Source organism: Cupressus sempervirens, chromosome 1 (genome assembly GCF_028749045.1).
Source record: "Cupressus sempervirens isolate cs-2001-9-10 chromosome 1, ASM2874904v1, whole genome shotgun sequence".
Lineage (NCBI taxonomy): Eukaryota > Viridiplantae > Streptophyta > Pinopsida > Cupressales > Cupressaceae > Cupressus > Cupressus sempervirens.
In genome coordinates this window covers 315,572,767-315,590,795 of record NC_143118.1, presented here as the reverse complement: position 1 = coordinate 315,590,795, position 18,029 = coordinate 315,572,767, and the positions used below count along the sequence as shown (strand labels likewise).

Here is an 18,029-nt window from a genome sequence, read left to right as displayed (position 1 = left end):
TAACAAGGGTCTATGTAAAGAATAATGATGTTCAAAATTCATAAAAAATTCAGTTCCACCATTAATGTTCTAGTTCAAAATAAAGATTATCATGAGTGATTATGGTCCCATAGCACGATTTTTGGTTGGATTATATAGTTTAATGAAATAGGTTTTTGTTTCCTAGTCTTCATTGTAATGTGCAATCATGCAACACCATATTAGATTGCATATTATAAGGAGAACTATTGTCTCGTGTAGTTAACATTCTCATTCTTCAATGTGAGATTTTTGAACTCCTCGAGATAGTTTATATTAGCTTTTTCTAAATAATACTTTTAAATTGATATAATTGCATTCACATAAGACAAGTGTTATAATAAAAAAAATGCTTTATGTTATTGCAAAAATAGGGCCTACTCTGTTTGATATTATAGGTTACTTCTTTGTTAAGAATTTATTGATATTGGTATATTTGATTGTATAAAATTTATTTTTGAAACATGTTCTACATATTTTTTGTGTCATTTCAAACATATTTATAAAAACTATCTAACTTGGCATGTATAGCTCCTGACGCTAGGCTCTACTTCTTCTTTCATGTCATCCCTCAGCATGAACTTGACTTGACTATAACTAAATTGACCTTCTAAATTACTCGACATGCATTGCCTTCTAAATCACTTGGAAACCATTTAAATGCTTGGCAACATTTGTGCACTTGTGCATGAAAAAATAGTTACACATGGTTGACTAATTGGACATTGGTTAATGCAATATATACTACTACAATAATAAAATAAACAATGTGAGAATGTTTTATGTGTTGCAAGTTCATTTTCATGATAAGTATTTTATACTACAACTCAGTAACAATAACATAATAACTGTAAGGTAACACTAATTTTTTATGAGTTCATTGAATGATATCTTTTGATGTTAATCATTAAGCTATATAGTTACTAAAATGTTTTAAAGCCCTATAAGATAACTGGATATAATGGATTCACCCCCCCAAAGGTAAAGATTATTTAATTACTACAAAAATGGATAGGGCATAAACATGACCAATAATGTAACTTCAATTCGGAACAAATGACACGAAATGAAGTCACAAGAATTCAATTCAAACAACTAGCTAAATGAAAAAAATATGTTGGAATTATTAACAACAAAAAAATAGTTAACCTACATAACAAATTTAAAGAAAAAAAAAAACTAAGCCAATATGGGGATAAGGAAACCATTCCTAGTATTCATTAAGATCCTTTTAATTATAAACTACTAAAGAGGACACATCATCTTTGGCATCAACCTCCAAGATTTTATCTCTATTTCTACATTTTTCCTTGTTTTTCTCAATCTCCAAGTGTAAGATATTTATTCATAGGGTGGTCTTTTCAAAAATATCATTTCTATAGGTAGAAATGCCCTAGATATTTCTATTGAGACAAGAGAGATTACCCTTCATAGCTTCTAGTGCACACACACTTTTATTTTCTCCTCCACTATGGTAATCTGGTTCTTGACATGTTTACTTGACTCTTTCATTTCAACCTAGTTGTTGAAATTTTTAGTGGAATCATTAGCAATTTCCCTATCCTCTTATCAACCTTGCCTAGAATCTAATTCTTCACTTTTTTCTTTGCTTCAACTAAAACCTCCAACCTATTAATTTGATTCCTTATAATTTTGAGTTACAAATAAGCCATTTACAAATGAGATTATAACAATTATAAAACACAAAAATATCTTCCAAAATTCTCCTAAGTGTGTCCAAATCATAGAGAACCTAAATGTTTACATTAGTATCCTCTCTAGTTGAGAATTTCTTTTTACAGACAACAAGGTCTTCAAGGTAATCTAAGTAGACTACATCAAGGGAGGAGAAATTTCTGGACCAATAATGAGAATTAGAAACAATGTTATCAAGAACACAAAATGACTTTGTGAACTAGGGTGAAATACTATATTTAGAAACCTCAATTTGGTCATCATTAGATTTTTCTAAGCCTAGATCTTTGTATTTGGCTTTTATGAGGGTATTACCTATTGTTGACCATAGGTAGTAGTAGTACACAATAATTGTCCGGTAGATGGATTGTGGAGAAAATAGGGTCGAAACAATATATAATGAACGATGGAGAAGTGATCACTTGCAGAGTAAGATCTAGGTATAAGTCATATTGACATAGAATGAGACAATAGTAAAGGGGGGATCATCCTTACTCTTACATTTAGAAATAGATTGAGATTCAAATAGAAGTGAAAGTTAAAGTTGACAAACTAGAAAAAATGATTAAGATTAGGAATTATATGAGAGTAGAGTATTTTGAGTCTACCTTCCAATGTGATGAACTTGAATAGAATAATTTTCACATCCTTCCATTACCTGCATAGCTCAAGCTAGTTCAAATCATTTTGTAACTAGACGCAACTCTCTCTCTTTATGGTTTAGAAAACTTTTGATGAATGGTTTGCAATGCCCCTTAAAATTAAAAGGCATCCCTTTACCCTCTATAATAAGTGTCATCAATGGAACAATAGTTTCTGTCAAGACAACAAATAACACTTTTCTATCACAAATTTTTTCACAATCCCCAGATATTGCATTCTTTTAAAAAATATTTTATGGTTCGATGCCTTCATATCATTCATGTACTTGTCAACATGGCCCTTATCAATGACTTTATACACCTTCCAGTTACTCTTAAAATCTTTTTAGGATAAAATTTGATTTGATCTAGCTCTCCACCCATGTTGTTAATAAAGAAAGGGTAAATCGAGGAAATAATAGGTGAAATGAGAATCGGGAGCTAAGATAAAATTAAAATATTAAATCTCAATCTCAAAGTAAAGTATTGTAGTTTTTGCATCGTCATTAACTTGACCATGAGTATCATTATTGCCAAGCTTGGTAGTATCTTTGGAAATTTCCACATGAACCACATTGGGAAGATCTTTGAACCTATTTAAACATATGAATACTTTTATGAAATGACCCATAGCTACAAGCCTATTAACGATGTCACTTGCCTCCCTAAAGATGTGTCGACATTTTTTACCATCTAATATAGAAAGGAGATATTTAATTTTGTCAATGATTCAAACTATTTCCCATCTTATTGTATTTTTCTCTACTAGTAACACAATGGCATTTATTTCATCACTCGACTATTAATTTTGTATAATGTCATTTGATTGCCAACTCCATTTAATGATAAGTTACGTACACTTTAGCCAAGTAGGAATCCTATGAGGCAAGGTTAACAAAATAGCCACCATAATGTCACCCAACATGTCTGAGATAAGATCACCAGCTCTTTCTTGACCCTAATTATCAAGTGATGAGTTGTCAAAGTTTAGTTTGACCCAACTAGGGATCTGGGGGGACCACTTAACTGGGTTTCTTACTCTTATAATGTGTCCAATCATTAGAAAGAGGGCTCTTATGAGTAATACGGTAAATATTATTTATAATTTCCTTTATGTTATTTATTTTCAAATGAATCAAAGTTTTCTCTTAAAGCCAACATTATTCCTAAAAACTTGACTCTTAATAGATTTGCAAATTATAAGGAATTTATACATATCCTTTAGTCATAAATGTTTATAGCTACCTTATTATTTGGATGTATTTCTTCACCAAAGAAAAATTCTATTATTATTATTATTATTATATATATAAAGATATATTATTCCAACTACAAATTGCTATTCAGCCAATACATTTATTCGAAAACAAATTGTTAAAACTAATCCCTAACACATAGATCAAAATATAGATTGGGAGTTCTGACAGTAGTTTTAGCATTATTCCATGCCTATGATTAAGGATGGGAGAAGAAGTAACTAAGACTAAACTAAAATGCATTCAAAAATATCATCTAATGCATGCCATATGTACAGCATGCTTCTTGTTTAAACTACTCCTAAACTGAAGTATTCTAAAAATTATTTATAGAATGGTGGAAATGGAGCAGTGGAGCTGGAGTTTGAAGTGAAGATCTCAGCATCAATCTTCATACTCCCCCTTGATGCTGAGAGGACTCACAATCTGATCTCTGAGTACCAAAAATTGATCTTTTATAACTGCCTTTGTGAAGATGTCTGCAATTTGCTCTTTTGTGCTGATGTACTTCAACTCAACTGCTTTATTTTGTACCAAATCTCTAATAAAATGTTGTTTAAGATCAAAGTGTTTGGTCCTGCTGTGATGAACCAGATTCTTGGCCAATTTAATGGCACTTATTTTGTCACAAAAAATCACAGTAGGCTGAACCTATATCTCTCCAATTTCTTCAAGAAGCTTTCTAAGCCATAAAGCTTGTGTGCCAGCTGAAGTGACTGCAACATATTCCGCTTCTGTAGAAGAGAGAGCAACCATACTTTGTTTCTTTGAACTCCATGTAATTAAACTAGAACCCAAAGAAAAACAATTACCAGATGTAGATTTTCGGTCATCCAAACAACCTCCCCAATCTGAATCACTAAAGCCGACAAGCTCAAACTTATTAGAAGAATAGTGAATGCCAAAATCTACCGTGCTTTTCACATACCTCAAAATTCTCTTGGCTGCCTTCATATGTTCCTCTGATGGATTTTCCATATACCTTGAAACCAATGAAACTGAATAAGAAATATCAGGCCTTGTGTGAGTTAAAAACATCAAACTCCCCACAGTGCTCCTGTATAATGTCTCATCAACAATTTTAGCACCATCATCTCTACATAATGTAACTCCATGAGCAATTGGAGTGGAAAGAGGTTTACAATCAGCCATATCAAATTTTTTCAACATATCTTTTGCATACTTTTCTTGACAAATAAAAATTTCATCTTTACCTTGATAAATCTCCATGCCAAGAAAGTACTTCATGAGACCTAAATCTTTCATCTCAAACTCATTCATCATAGAAACTTTAAATTCATCTTTCATCTTTGAACTACTACCCATATATAACAAATCATCAACATACAAACTCACAATGAAAACAAACTCACAATGAGAATATCATTACCTTCTTGTTTTTAGTAAAGGGTAGGTTCACTCTTACTTCTTTGAAAGCCATTCTGCTGAAAATATCCATCAATTCTTGCATACCATGCACGTGGTGCTTGCTTGAGGCCATACAAAGCCTTCTTCAACTTGTAGACATAATCTTCTTTGCCTTGAATCTCAAAACCTTGTGGTTGTCCCACATATACCTCTTCTTCTAAGTACCCATTCAAGAAAGCACTTTTCACATCCATGTGATGAATACTCCATTTCTTTTGAGCTGCAAGAGAGATTAGCATCCTAATAGTTTCTTGTCTTGCTACTGGTGCCAAAGTTTCTTCATAATCAATGCCATACCTTTGAGTGAAATCTTTAGCAACCAATCTTGCCTTGTGTCTTTCAACACTCCCATCACTATTATACTTGGTCTTATAGACCCATTTTGTGCCAATCTTCTTCTTCTTATGTGGAAGATCTACAAGCTCCCATGTTTCATTCCTATCAATGGAATCCATCTCTTCATTCATTGCTTGCATCCAAACCTCATTAGCACATGCATCTTCAAAACTTGATGGCTCAAAATCAGCTTTAGCAAGTAATGCAAAATTTACTGTCTCACCTATTGGATCTTCTTCATGTGCTTGATTTTGACACCTCTCATAAATATCACTCAATCTTCTTACCTTCCTTGGAGGACTAGAGGATGGACTTGCTCTTGGTATTGGTGAGGGGTTTTTTGGTGGGCTTGGTGATCTTGAAATAGAACCATTAGCTGGCTGCTCATTATCATTATCAGCAATATCATCATCATCAAAAACTGATTTTGGGTTTCCAACATGTTGTTTTTGATGACCATAAACTCCCCCTTCATCAAAAATCACATCTCTTGAAACAAAAATCTTATTAGTAATAGGATTGAATAATCTATAAGCTTTGCTTTCTTCACTATAGCCCACAAAAATACATGATTCACTTTTAGCATCTAGCTTTTGCCTATTCTGATCAGGGATCTAAACATAAGCCAAACAACCAAAAACTTTAAAATGATTTACATTGGGCTTTTTCTCATACCATGCTTCATATGGAGTCATCTTGTGGAGGGCACTTGTAGGACTCCTATTGAGAATATATACGGTTGTAGCAACTGAATTAGCCCAATAAGAATTGTTCAAACCCTTGGTTTGTAACATGCTCCTTGCCATTTCTACCACTGTACGATTCTTCCTTTCAGCCACTCCATTCTGTTGGGGTGTGTATGCAGTTGTGAGTTGTCTTTTGATGCCATTCATCTCACAAAAATTCTGAAAATTGTTTGAGCAAAATTCTCCTCCTCGATCTGTTCTCAAACATCTTATTGTGTTCCCTTTCTCATTCTCTACACGAGCTTTAAACTTGTTGAATGTATCAAAGGCTTCATCTTTAGTCTTCAAAAAATATACCCAACACATGCGTGAGTAATCATCAATAAAAGTAATGAAATATGACGACTTACCCAAACTTTGTTTTTGCATTGGACCACAAATATCTGAATGAATAAGTTGAAGTGGGTATTGGGCCCGCCATGCATTTCCTTTTGGAAATGATTCCCTTGAATGTTTCCCTTTTGCACACCCTTCACAAATCTGTTTATTCTCTTCAACCTTAGGCAATCCAAGAACTAATGCATTTGATGTTAGATTCTTCAAACTATTGAAATTTAAATGGCCATACCTGAGATGCCACAACCAACTTTTATCCTCATAAGCCATATTGACAAGCTGATTATCATTTTGACCAAACTTCAAAGGAAACATCCTATTCTTTGTCATAGGAACAACTGTAATAACTTGGGAGTATAATAAATATCTTGAACACTTTTCATACCTTCCTTTGTCTGAACATCCATGGCTCCTTTGGCCGCAACATCCACAATATTGTTATTACCAAGGGTAATATTGGATTTGTAACTATTATCAAGCTTTGAAAATATTTCTCTGTTGCCAGACATATGGTTAGAGCATCCAGAATCCAAATACCAAACATCATTCATAGTACTTTCACCTTTCCCATAACAGAAAAATAAATTACCTGAGGAAGGATCCTCATCTTGTTGGGTATAATTTGCACTATTGTTACCTGATTTCAGTCTACACTCTCTCTCAAAATGTCCATACTTATTGCAATGATAGCATTGTATGTTCCTTTTATCAAATCTGCCTCTACCTCTGCTTCCTTGAGCACCTCCTCTTCCTCTAGATCCTCTTGAAAAATTCTGATTTTGGCCCCTTCCCAAGCCTTTGTTGTTGTTACTACTGCTGCTAGCACCATCGTTCTTTGAAATTTGCAATTGGGAAGCAAAAGCCTTCTCATTAACACTGATAGATGTGTCCTTTATTCTATCCTCATGTGATATAAGAGATCCAACCAATTCATCATACTCCATGGTAGCTAAATTTTTGCTTTCTTCTATGGCAATTACTACAATATTCCATCTTAGGGTTAGAGATCTCAATACCTTTTGTATTATTTGCTCTTGAGCAATAGATTCACCCAAAGTGGCCATTTTATGAGTCACATCTTTCACTCTCACACAGAAATCTCCCACACTCTCTGTCTCCTTCATCTTCAAGTTCTCATATTCTCTTTTCAAAGTTTGTAGCTTCACAACCTTGATCTGATCATTGCCATGGTAAGCATCTTTTAGAGTCTTCCAGGCCTCTTTTGCTGTCTGTGCATCAAAAATTCAAGGAAACAAGCTCTTATCAAGAGCCATCTGAATGTGAAACAATGCCATTGCATTCTTCTTCTCAGCTTCTTTCTTCAATGTCCTGTCATTAGGTTGGAGAGTATTCCAATCTGCAGGCTCTTCATATCCAGATTCAACGATCTCCCAAAAATCTTTCCCAATCAAAAAAGTCTTCAACTTGATTGACCAATATTGGTAATCAACTCCATCAAACTCTGGGATTTGCAAATTGTTTGCCATGCTACTGTCTTCCAAACACCTTCCGCTCTGATACCAAATGTAGGATTCAAACAACAACAGCAACACAAAAGAAAAAAAAATGATAATATTCAAAACAAGGAAGGCTCTAAAACTGATATATTATTCCAACTACAATTTGCTATTCAGCCAATACATTTATTCAAAAAAAAATTGTTAAAACTAATCCCTATCACATAGATCAAAATATAGATTAGGAGTTCTGACAGTAGTTTTAGCATTATTCCATGCCTATGATTAAGGATGGGAGAAGAAGTAACTAAGACTAAACTAAAATGCATTCAAAAATATCATCTAATGCATGCCATATGTACAGCATGCTTCTTGTTTAAACTACTCCTAAACTGAAGTATTCTAAAAATTATTTATAGAATGGTGGAAATGGAGCAGTGGAGCTGGAGTTTGAAGTGAAGATCTCAGCATCAATCTTCATATAATGTGTAGATCTAAAAGCATTTAAGTTGAATTGTTCAGTGTTAAGAAATGATTTATTGGATTGGTAATAACTTGTGATGAAAACATTCCACATTCTCTCAAACATGAGTATGTTGATTATTACACCTGATTATCCTCCTTTATATTAAAGGGCTTATTTTTGTAATGATGTATGTGACCAATAGACCAAAAGTTTTCCAATTTATATTCCAGATGTCTCACAGACCAAATGCACACCCAAACACAATTGCTAGTTTCATACACGGTGGCGATATTGAACGACAATGGGTGTTAATGGAAGAATCTACTCTAATGGAGGAGAATGACGTCATAGGGTAGCATAATATATCCTGTCAAATTGAGCTTATTGGCAAGCACGGGGAAATAAATTGGCAACATAGATCCATTAAGGTGAATTCACTGTACCCAGCTACGAGCTAAGGAAGCTGTATTATCTATAAAGAAAAGATTAAGTAGTCTTCAGGGTTAATGTCACTAAATTCTTCGAAAAATGGATACCATATTGACCTTCCTCGATGCTTATGAAAGGGGTAACGCAGTCGCTACAAGAAAGCTGCTCGGACAGCTTGAGCTGTCAAGCTTAATTCAAAAGAAAACCTTGGAAGGAAGAACATGTTTCCATATGGTGGTAGTTGCAGGGGATCAAGGTTTTCATGTCTTAAAATCCACTCTTCTTTTAGTTAGAAGCCTATTCTTTGCTTATTTCTCTTGTTTAACTACTCTTATCTCATAAAACGCAGATTTGCTGCGGGATTTGGCAAAAAGGCTACAAGATTCAGGTCATTCTCTTCCTAAACTCATTTTCTATAATTCGCAAAGCTATGCCTTATTTGTTTGTCCTTCTTAATTGCGTGATTCATGCAGGTTTGATCAACATAATAGATAAGGCCGATGAAAAAGGAGATACGGCTTTACATTTAGCTGTGAGAAAAAATCGCATGGAGCTAATTAAACAATTGGTAGATTTGAATGCCAATTTGTGTGAGTATACAAATAATGAAGGAGAAACTCCACTAAAATTGGCAGTAAGCCTGGTATCCAGAGAACCTGTAGAGTTTTTAATAACTCGCACATCAAATGCCCTGCACTACATTGTGGAGCTTAACCAAGTCAAGCTTGTGGAACATTTAATTAAGAAAATGGTAAAGTTGTCAACGCTTATCAATCAGTATTACTGCCCTCCAACAAATCCGTGTCCAGAAAATGAAGGTAATGGTGCTACAATTCCCCACCATCTCATGGAAAGTGACCAGCCAGTTGTTCAGCGAGGGGACACTCCTTTTTACATCGCTGCAAGTAACAAATATGAGAGTGTAAGAAACTTTTGGGGTCTTAATGCCCACCAATCTTCACTTTTTAAGGATACTTTTGTTTTGAATGGATCTAATTGACATTCTGTTGTTTTCCTTTGTGGATTAGATGGTGAATTTACTGGTAAAAGTGCCCAGGGTGAACAAGCTTGCGCGAAACAGTGAGGAGAAGACACCATTTGAGATTGCAAGAGAAGTCACCGAGTACCCTAAATCATTCAGGATTATTTAAAAGGTGGGAGATTTTAGAGGGAAGCATAAGCATTTCATGTGCTGTGTAACACAGGTGAACCTGAAAAAGTACAACAATGCGAGGTCAATGGTAAACAAAGCCTACGAAGAGAGAGACAATGTAGAGCTCGTTGTGGCGGCACTTTTTGCCACCATGACATATGCCGCTGCTTTCACAGTCCCATGCGGTTTTCAGTCCGGTGATCAGGCTGGTGTTAAAGAGGATCTTGGGAGCCCTCTTCTTATATCCTTCACTTCGTTTAAGCTCTTCATTATTTTCGACTACATAGCCTTCTTTCTCTCCCTCTTTGTTTGTATCATGTGGGAGATGAGCCCTCAGCTTACAATAGAGAACAAGATGAACAAGATGTTGTTCATGACCATCAACAGTTTAGTGGTTTTCTACAGCTTTGCATTCACCGCATACGGTTTTATGTCTACGGTCCGTTTGGTTCATGGAATTTAGAAAACCCGGATTTCTACAAATCTTGGTTTAGCCAAATCAAGGTTTTGTATATCTTCATTTAGATTTTTGGGATTTTACTAAAACTGTTTGTTTCACTCGAAAGATGCGTGTGAAGACATATAAAGGAAAATTTCAAAAAATAGTCCAATCTATTGTTTTTACACACCTTAAAAAACAAAACCAGGTTTTGATTTTCAATTCCTACTTTTCTTAGGAAGTTGGAAAACCTGATTTTGAGGCAAAATTGGAAGTCCTGTATACTAATTCCATTTTGCAAATTTTGAAACAAACGCAAAAATTTTCAAATTCAGGTTATGAAAAAGCCAATTCCTGTCATCTTCATTATTTTTGACTGCATAGCCTTCTTTCTCTCCCTCTTTGTTTTTATCATGTGGGAGATGAGCTCTCAGCTTATGACAGAGAACAAGATGTTGTTCATGACCATCAACAGTTTAGTTGTTTGCTTCAGCTTTGCATTCGCCGCATATGGGTTTATGTTGGCGGTCTATGCGATGATGGCTCGTAAGGTAAAGACCTTCTGTTGGGTTATTTTTGGAAGTCTCAGTGCCATTACTTTGTGTGGGGTTCTCGCATTTGTGCATCAATCGATACACTTTGTAGTGAAGCGGGCAAGATTTCATCGGCTCCTCAGTGTATCTCTTATACTAGATGAAATTGCTCAAAACGTATGGTTGCTAGTAGAATAGTGTGGGCTTCTCAACGGTCTCCATTCCGCTGATGAAGTTATTCATGATTTTATCTCTGGGCATTGCAAGTTCAGTGGACTGCGTCAGGAAGACGAAGGTAGCTTCAACCAGGCTTAGCTTGCTATTGGAAATTACATTTGATGTTTGATTATTGAGATGAGAAACAATATGAAATTAATGTTAAAATATGAAAAGTTATTAAAACAAGAGCTCTTTGAAAGATGGAGTCCCTGCCTCTAGGGAAACAAATTGGATGTAATATTTGTTCAAATTATGGTTTTGAAAAGAGAAGTTATAAATTTTAGCAAATTTCAAAAAATAGTCCAATCTATTGTTTTTACACACCTTAAAAAACAAAACCAGGTTTTGATTTTCAATTCCTACTTTTCTTAGGAAGTTGGAAAACCTGATTTTGAGGCAAAATTGGAAGTCCTGTATACTAATTCCATTTTGCAAATTTTGAAACAAACGCAAAAATTTTCAAATTCAGGTTATGAAAAAGCCAATTCCTATCATCTTCATTATTTTTGACTGCATAGCCTTCTTTCTCTCCCTCTTTGTTTTTATCATGTGGGAGATGAGCTCTCAGCTTATGACAGAGAACAAGATGTTGTTCATGACCATCAACGGTTTAGTTGTTTGCTACAGCTTTGCATTCACCGCCTACAGGTTTATGTCTGCGGTCTATGCGATGATGGCTCGTAAGGTAAAGACCTTCTCTTGGGTTATTTTGGGAAGTCTCATTGCCATTACTTTGTGTGGGGTTCTCACATTTGTGCATCAATTGATACACTTTGTAGTGAAGCAGACAAGATTTCATCGGCTCCTCAGTGTATCTCTTATACTGGATGAAATTGCTCAAAACGTATGGTTGGTATTAGAATAGTGTGGGCTTCTCAACGGTCTCCATTCCGCTGATGAAGTTATTCGTGATTTTATCTTTGGGAATTGCAAGTTCAGTGGACTGCATAAGGAAGATGAAGGTAGCTTCAACCAGGCTTAGCTTGCTAATGGAAATTACATTTGATGTTTGATTATTGAGATGAGAAACAATATGAAATTAATGTTAAAATATGAAAAGTTATTAAAACAAGAGCTCTTTGAGAGCTGGAGTCCCTACCTCATGCATTCACCTACAAGTATAGAGGATGATAGGAAGATTTTGAGGGAGTACCATTTTTACATCAGCAATGATCAATCACATTCTATAAAGTTTGTACATGATTTTTTCAACTATTTTATGGAGATTTGGCTAGCAAGGGCATACCATATCATTAGCACATTATTTGGTCAAACAATTACTCATCTCAATTCAAGAATGCACAGATGTTCTAATGGTTGAGCAGGATGCACAGGTTGTGTAGAATTCAATATATGTGAAATTTCATAGAGAATGGTTATGGAAAGGGAGAGCACGATGGTTCAAGTGCATGCATTAAAAGAGCCTTAGCTCATGAAGAACTAAAGTACAAAGATAGAGCAATATTAATAGATGAAAAATTCATAATCTAGTGGTGTAATGCTACAATGGGTTCAGGTAAGGAAGGTGAGTCTATAGTTTGTAGTTTTTTTGGTTGATAGATAATACTAACATTGCACCATATGAGGATTGTTGCACACTAATAGGATCAAGTGAGTTGCACACTTTTAGAAGCTCTGATGCAAGTTCATGGAGTATCCACACATGGCATGCTATTGTCCATCATATGCAAAAGAAAATTGGGATGACTATGAGTTGACTGAATGGGTGGGAAAATGGGATATATAGGTTGTGGACCCAATTGACACCTATCGTCCCTCACAAGCACTGGAAATGGTAGAGATGGATTCGTCTATTGACTTTGATTGCTTTCTAATCTAGTGCAACTTGGTAATGTATATATTTATATATCTTTGTAATTTCCATATGTAACTTTATAAATTTTACCTATGTATTTTCTCAATTAATGACTACATTTTGTACATTTATCACTATAGGCCATGTTTTTGATGTTATTGCACCTGAAGAAAATGAAGAAGGGACAGATTATTATTTGTGTTGTTGTGTCCAAGCCAAAAAAAAATTTGATCACTCAGTCATAAGTGGTGAAGGTTTAGAGTACCATATTAGTGGTTGTAACTGGCACATGTCTTAGACAATATTCTATGAAGAACCCTAACTTGTGGTTATTCAAGGATTGGCAAATAGAGAGGAAGATTCTTCATTATTCAAACCTTGTTGTCGCATCAAATGTCCACTTGATAAAATACGGTCGAAAACCACATAATAAGAATTTTTGGAAAGTTCACGAGTTAGACCATGAGGCAATACTTAAGACATTAAAATGTAGAGCAGATCCAGTTGGTTCATTAGATTGAATAGTGAGAGAGGGAGAGAGAGAAAGAGTGGTCAATTGGATCCTTGGTGTCATTATAAGCATGGATACCAAATTGAATGAAAGGTCGAATTTGAGGAATTTGAGTTATTTTGTATGCAATATGAAGTTTTTAGGTCTTTAGATAGATTTAAATGCCTTGGGGTCTTTGGGAAATTATTTAGGTGTCTAGGAGGTTATTAAAGCAAAAATGTCAATGTTGTCATGCAAAAAAAATGCAAAATGATAACTTTTCTTACTAAATAATTGAAAAGGAAGTTCAACATTTGAATAACCATTTGAATGATGGTTATGAAAAATGGAGGCAAGGAATACATTTTTAAAATTGTTGTACATGGAGAGGGCAACATAGTTGTAGGGACTGGTGAAAATTTACATGAATAAAACTCTAATTTTTTACCTTTTTCTCTATTTTCCTGAGTTGTATGAACATGTATGGATTGGTGAAGGAGATCAAGTTTCATGGTTGGATAGCCTAATGAGCTAGGTATCATTTGCATTTGGTTTGAACGTTATATCTTTTCATTTGCTTAAGTTATTGCAGTTTTTGTGAAGGTTGCTTATTTGGGCTTCAATTCAAGGGTTTCGGCAAACATGTGTCTCTAACTTGCAAAACCACAGTTAGAATTTAATTCATCTTTGAGGGATGCAATTTAAAGGAGTGTACTTTGATATGGTAGATTTTCAAACCTAGAGGAATTGGTTTGATAGTTTTACTGGCCGGCCCTAGGCTAAACATCCCTATGTGTTCAGCCAAGAATTAAAGAAGTGGCATTTACACTTCCAAATTAATTGTCTGAATCTAGGTGAAGGGTGAAATGGAGTTTTGGGAAGGAGAGGAATATTCCCATGGTTTTGAGTTGATTCTATTAGGCCTATTAGGTCTACAGACTAAAGTGGAGTTTGGGTATGCTAGAATGGAGTCAACCCTTGATCTTTTGGAGTATTCAAGAACTAGGTAAAAGGTATTTGAAAAGGTGATAATTTTTTGTTTTCCTTTGGAAATTTTGGAAGTTTTCCAAGGAAAACTAAATTTTTACCTACTAGGATTTCTAGGCCTAAGTTAGGGATTTTGATCCTTTGAAGGTGTTGGGGCCTTGAAAGTGCATGAATCCTAGAGTTTTAGTCCTAGAAATGCTGAATAAAGTCTAAGTTTGAAGTCTTGAAAACTTTTTATTTGTTTTTTCTTAATTGGCCTAGTTGAGGGCAAGTGTCCCTAAAGCCATATTTTGATCCAAGTTTGCCAAGAACCCTAGGAAAAGGGAAGGATCTTAGGAGAGTGGAGTCCATTTGCATAAGTAAAGTTCATCGTTTGGAAAAGGCTGGTAACCAATTCTAGTAACCAATGCATCTTCCTGAAGTGGGTTTGGGTACCCTTAGAGGTTTAAGAAGCAAGTAGCAAAAGTAGGTTGTGTGCTCTACATCAATAAGGGTCATTAGACCTAGGTGTGATAGGTAGGGTGTAGGAAGTCACAATGTATTTGTTAGAGTCACTAATTGGCCTAAAGGTCAAGTCATACCTTACCATAGGGAAATGAGAAACTTAAGGGATAAGTCTCTAGCTTAGGAAAGTTTCCCTAGCATGGAATTGCTAAGGGATAGCTCATTTAACAAGTTGGAAGTGTTAGAAAGTATTTTGCATGTAGTAGAAGTTTGAATTATATAGGCGGGGATAGACAAGAGTAAAGAACATATGAAGCAAGTGAATTTAACAATGCACATATTATTTCATCTTAAATAACAAAGTATATTGAGATCTAAATTTCTTTAAAAAAGTTCAACGGTAGATTGAAGATCATCATCAACATTATTTTTGTTTAACATAACCTTTCAATATGTTCCTCTTGATTTTTGGTCGGTAAGAATTAAGTATAAATCTACACAAATATTAATTTGCATTGTGGCTCATGTCTCTTAGTGGTGTAGGAGCACTCTCACATGGAATGATGAAATAAGGGTGTTTGGGCCTCTTAGGTTCATCTTTAACCCTTTTGTGTGGCCCATTAGCAATTTGCGTATATTATGAACTCATTGCTCAATGAGGTCACAAGGGCACAATTTATGTAATTTGAATGCATATACTTATAATCTAGGTTCAATTAGTTTTTTTGGGTTAATCTAGACTCATGTGATGGTTAAAATGCCTTTTAGGCTGTAAAATGTAAAAAATCCATTAAAAGTGCAAAAGTTGCAATGCAACTTTGCAACTTTTTGCACAACATAGAAAAAATGCTTCTAATCTTTCCTCTCACAGTCAAAACCTTTCAAATATGGTTGGATCAGTTTGGGAAGACCTTTATGTAGCCCTTTCAGATGGGTGGAAGGTACAATGTACATTTTTGGCATTGAAATCAATAAAAAGAACCTTGTTTTCTGCATTCTAGTATTTTTTTGCATGGTACGGTCATGTATAAATGCTTGGGGATCTATGCTTGGTATGGTTGGATATATATTTGAATAAAATTTCTAATGCAATTGGTTTGAGGTCTTTAAACACTATGGAACTCAAGTTATTCCTATTTTAGTGCTAACAGCTTGAAATTCAAGGGTTTCAAGGGTTTTGATTAAAATCAAGATATAATGTGAGATTCCATTGTAGGAAAATTATGGCCTTGGGTGGAATCCTTGTATTTTTAATGAACTTTAAGATTATTTTGGTTTCAGGTGATAAGATGCAAGGAGAAGGAAGAAACATGATGCCCTAGATGCATATACCTTGTATGCATCAATACACAAACTTGTTGTCCCAACATGTTAAGGTTTCAAAACTCTGTATTATGGTCTATAACTTGGTAAAAAGAACACTTGGATCATTTATCAACATCTCCAATTTGTCTCATGTTTTTAGCATGTGTTTAAATGGTACCTCCTTTGTAAATGTGGCCTAATTAGCCCTTATGTCTAAATGTTGTCCCATGGGTTTTGACAATTTTCTTGCTAATGGGATCTCTCCACTTTGGAATCTAATAGTACATTACAAATAGGAAGTAATCTTGGTGTTAGTCTTCTATTTTCATGCTAAGTGTACAAGTCGCGGACCTAAGTCTCATTCCTTGGGCTACTAGGAATCCAAGAGGTTAATGAAGGAACTATGTCCTTTTCTTAGTTTGGGGTCTTCAAGTCTAGTCCATATGCCTATGCTGATGTAAGAACATCATTTCTTGAGTCTAATTTCTTGGTTCTATTTTTGGTGTAGGTTTCTTGTATTAAGCAATTTTTGTTGTCAAGGTGCAAGTGTGGGGTCTTGAGCCTTGTTTGGGCTATCAAACCTTGTTAGGTTGTTCTTGTAGGTTTTACTCTCCCAATATACCTTGTTAGTAACCTACCACTTGCATCATTTAGGCCCTTTTTTTATGCCTTTGAATGCTCTTGCATTATCCTCATAGTTACTAGTGTATAGGTTGATATTTGAATCTCAACATGTGAATAGTTTGTCTTAGTTCTCATATGTAGTCAAGGTCCTTGACATCAATTACAAGTCATAATTTACATGCATTAACAAAATGAAATTGGTTCTCAAAAACTTGATTGCAATTTTTCTCATGCCTAAGTGGTTGGCAGGCCTTAAGATCCAACCAATAAGGCATCCTTCTATGTTGATAGGCATGCATTGTAATCAAGTCTCTAGGAATTGATTATAAGCTCTTTAAGCATATTCATATGTCATTGGGTTAAGTCTTTCATCTCTAAAATCTATTCTTGAAGACCTAATTGCATATCACCCTCTTAACACAATCATAGTTAAGTATTTGAGACTTGACTACATATCAACATGTATTGAACTTACAACTTGTAATGTAGCTCTAAGACCCAATTACATATTGTATCTCTTCTACACTTGCAATAAAGTCTTTAGGGTATGATTAAATATATTCTTTATAGACACTTATAGGCAAACTAATTCAAAGAAAGATGGGGCCTTCCAAGTTCTATGAGAAAATACACCAAACAATGTGTTTTGCCAAAGGTTTCCAAATGCAACCTTAAGGCTTAAGTTTCCCAAATCAGGTAAATGACTTATCCAAAGACTTCTTAGTAATATAATGGTTTTGAATACCATAATACACCCCAAATAACTAGTTTATCAAATACCAAGAGCCTATCTCTAAGGTAAACCAATCATCCTAGCCTACTAGGCCTAGAAGCCCCAATTAGCCCACAAATGTTGTCCTCTTGCATTTTTCTCCACATTTTTCCATAACATTAAGAAAATAAATTAAATATTAGGATACCCATTTTTCTTCTCTATAATATATAAAAATATGAGGTATGGTTGTTTTGGACCAAGTCTGTACTGTTACACTATGGTCCACTTTTTAGGCATAAAAACCCCTCCATTTACAAAGGAACTATATGGAATAATTATCCCCCAACCATAAAACTTGGTAAAGGATCTTAATATGATCCTAAATGGAGGATTCTTCAATTTCATTGAACCCATAAACTCTCTATATGTGATTTTTATGAAATCCTCACCAAATAAGGCCAAAAACTAGGGCCTCTTCAAATCTGACCAAGAAATC

At 34.8% G+C, this 18,029-nt stretch overlaps 1 pseudogene; it reads left to right on the top strand.

Annotated features, from left to right (window-relative positions):
- The first annotated feature begins 8,907 nt into the window (after positions 1 to 8,907).
- On the top strand, positions 8,908 to 11,248 carry LOC149577395 (uncharacterized; annotated as a pseudogene).
- Positions 11,249 to 18,029: the final 6,781 nt, after the last annotated feature.